At 39.0% G+C, this 3,691-nt stretch overlaps 1 long non-coding RNA gene across 1 annotated transcript in view; it reads left to right on the top strand.

Annotated features, from left to right (window-relative positions):
- Positions 1-2,951: 2,951 nt before the first annotated feature.
- LOC102975916 (uncharacterized) overlaps positions 2,952-3,691 on the top strand; it is a 21,004-nt gene continuing 20,264 nt past the window's right edge. Inside the window, exon 1 of the long non-coding RNA XR_008615606.1 lies at positions 2,952-3,065. This is a non-coding gene — a long non-coding RNA (uncharacterized lncRNA). The remainder of the gene's footprint in view (positions 3,066-3,691) is intronic.

Consider the following 3,691-nt stretch of genomic DNA (forward strand, 5'->3'; position numbering starts at 1 on the left):
AAAAAAAAAAAAAAAAAAAACAAAACTTCAGGACTTCCCTGGTGGCACAGTGGTTAAGAATTCGCCTGCCAATGCAGGGCACATGGGTTTGATCCCTGGTCTAGGAAGATCCCACATGCCACGGAGCAACTAAGCCTGTGCTCTAGAGCCCAGGAACCACAACTGCTGAGCCTGTGCACTGCAACTACTGAAGCCCATGTGCCTAGAGCCTGTGCTCTACGAGAAGAGAATCCACTGCAATGAGAAGCCTACACATCACAACGAGGAGTAGCCCATGCTATCCACAGCTAGAGAAAGCCCACACTCAGCAATAAAGATCCAATGCAGCCAAAAATAAATTAAAATTTTTTAAATAATAAAAAGGGAACTGTGAGAAAAGAGTTTTAGGCATGGTCAGGACTAAGATTAGATTGAATTAAAGGAATGAATTTTAATATTGAAAATGAAATGATACAAAACTAGAATTTGGTTTTTTCTCTGTAAAGAGGATAAAATTTTCTTGTCCTATTGATCTGATTTTTTTTTTTTTTGGCGGTACGCGGGCCTCTCACTGTTGTGGCCTCTCCCATTGCAGAGCACAGGCTCTGGACGCGCAGGCTCAGCGGCCATGGCTCACGGGCCCAGCCGCTCCGTGGCATGTGGGATCTTCCCAGACCGGGGCACGAACCCGTGTCCCCTGCATCAGCAGGCGGATTCTCAACCACTGCGCCACCAGGGAAGCCCTGATTTTGATAACATATTGTACAGTTTCTTTACCTCTCAGGCAGTCTGTTGTATCTTTCTGAATTTGCCTTTGAAATCTTTTATTGTCACTTTGGTTAAATGAATAAGTATTGTTTCACAGTGACTTATGATCTTACTTGGCCACATGTTTAAAACCTTTTGATACCTTTGAAAGACTTCCTCAAATCAAATTCTAAATGAAGTTCTTCTGATCTCTAGCTAACTTTGGGATGCTTCAGAGGGCCCCTGAACATCTCAAAGGGAAATATTAAACTAACTAGATTTATCTGGTATGTTAAATTACATGGGAAACATGGTGAAATGAGTAATGATAAACCTTCTTAGATTATATTGTATGGGTTGTTAATATAAATATTCTAGAAATTATATGAAGTTCCTAAAATTTGAAATGTCCTGGCGTGTAGTCAGTCATAATTCTAGTTATTATCTTAAAATGTTGTATGTCACAGAAATAGTCAAATTTCCATGACAGTGGCATTGTAATCAGGTCTTCAACCATGTTTTGTGTTTTTTTAATATTTATTAGTCTGCGCCAGGTCTTAGTTGCAGCATGTGGGATCTTCTTTGCCATATGCAGGATCTTCACTGTGGCATGCAAGATCCTTCCGTTGCTTCATGCAGGATCTTTTAGTTGCAGCATGTGGACTCTTAGTTGTGGCATGCATGTGGGATCTAGTTCCCTGACCAGGGATCGAACCCAGGCCCCCTGCATTGGGAGCATGGCATCCTAACCACTGGACCACCACGGAAGTCACTAACCATGCTTTTAATTTTAAGTCTTTTGTCAATTATAGGCAGTTGCTGTCTTACTCTTATGCTTTTGCAAAAATGCTTGTAGATGAATTGCCTTTATGCTCCAAAGCAAAATTAGACCCAGAAGTGAAAGGACTTCCACTTTTTATGAGGGCTGTTTCAACAGTGGCTTGCTTATGTAAGGTTATTGAAGAAATAGGAATTCCCAGACCGGGGCACGAACCCGTGTCCCCTGCATCAGCAGGCGGATTCTCAACCACTGCGCCACCAGGGAAGCCCTGATTTTGATAACATATTGTACAGTTTCTTTACCTCTCAGGCAGTCTGTTGTATCTTTCTGAATTTGCCTTTGAAATCTTTTATTGTCACTTTGGTTAAATGAATAAGTATTGTTTCACAGTGACTTATGATCTTACTTGGCCACATGTTTAAAACCTTTTGATACCTTTGAAAGACTTCCTCAAATCAAATTCTAAATGAAGTTCTTCTGATCTCTAGCTAACTTTGGGATGCTTCAGAGGGCCCCTGAACATCTCAAAGGGAAATATTAAACTAACTAGATTTATCTGGTATGTTAAATTACATGGGAAACATGGTGAAATGAGTAATGATAAACCTTCTTAGATTATATTGTATGGGTTGTTAATATAAATATTCTAGAAATTATATGAAGTTCCTAAAATTTGAAATGTCCTGGCGTGTAGTCAGTCATAATTCTAGTTATTATCTTAAAATGTTGTATGTCACAGAAATAGTCAAATTTCCATGACAGTGGCATTGTAATCAGGTCTTCAACCATGTTTTGTGTTTTTTTAATATTTATTAGTCTGCGCCAGGTCTTAGTTGCAGCATGTGGGATCTTCTTTGCCATATGCAGGATCTTCACTGTGGCATGCAAGATCCTTCCGTTGCTTCATGCAGGATCTTTTAGTTGCAGCATGTGGACTCTTAGTTGTGGCATGCATGTGGGATCTAGTTCCCTGACCAGGGATCGAACCCAGGCCCCCTGCATTGGGAGCATGGCATCCTAACCACTGGACCACCACGGAAGTCACTAACCATGCTTTTAATTTTAAGTCTTTTGTCAATTATAGGCAGTTGCTGTCTTACTCTTATGCTTTTGCAAAAATGCTTGTAGATGAATTGCCTTTATGCTCCAAAGCAAAATTAGACCCAGAAGTGAAAGGACTTCCACTTTTTATGAGGGCTGTTTCAACAGTGGCTTGCTTATGTAAGGTTATTGAAGAAATAGGAATGGGGTCTCCTTTAACTATTTATTATATGTCCCACACTCAGTTAAGTGTCTTCTAAACTCTTACCACACTCAGCACTATTCTGTAAGCTAACTTCTTATGAAATATTGTTGCTTTCTGCACCTAATATTACTTTGGTTCAATGTAATAACCTTAACCTTGCAACTTTGCTTCCAGAACCACAGGAAGAAAACACATGAGTACATTTTGTTAACTGATTATCATCTTGCTCCCAGGAATGAATTACAAAAAGCTCCTATTGGTAATGCTGATCTAATTTGAATTACAGATGGGTCCTGCTTAAAGAATGAACAGGTACATTACCAAGTTGGATATGTAGTAATGCCCACAGTGGACATAAATGAAAGCTCTTATATACCAAAAACAAAGTCAGCACAATAACCTCTATTAATTGCCTTAACCAGAGCTTGCCAACTAAGACCAGATAGCAAATATTTATACTGACAGTCACTATGCCTTTGGAGTAGCACATGACTTTTGAATCCTATGGAAAATATGAGATTTTTTAACCTCTTCAAGACAACCTTATTTTTTAATTTTTAAATTTAATTTTATTTATTTTTTTATACAGCAGGTTCTTATTAGTCATCAGTTTTATACACATCAGTGGATATGTGTCAATCCCAATCGCCCAATTCATTGCACCACCCTGCCGCTTTCCCCACTTGGTGTCCATACGTTTGTTCTCTACATCTGTGTCTCAATTTCTGCCCTGAAAACTGGTTGATCTGTACCATTTTTCTAGGTTCCAAATATATGCATTAATATACGATATTTGTCTTTCTCTTTCTGACTTACTTCACTCTGTATGACAGTCTCTGTATCCATCCACGTCTCAACAAATGACCCAATTTCGTTCCTTTTTATGGCTGAGTAATATTCCATTGTATACATGTACCACATCTTCTTTATCCATTCAT

This window comes from Physeter macrocephalus, chromosome 17 (genome assembly GCF_002837175.3).
Source record: "Physeter macrocephalus isolate SW-GA chromosome 17, ASM283717v5, whole genome shotgun sequence".
Taxonomy (NCBI): Eukaryota; Metazoa; Chordata; class Mammalia; order Artiodactyla; family Physeteridae; genus Physeter; species Physeter macrocephalus.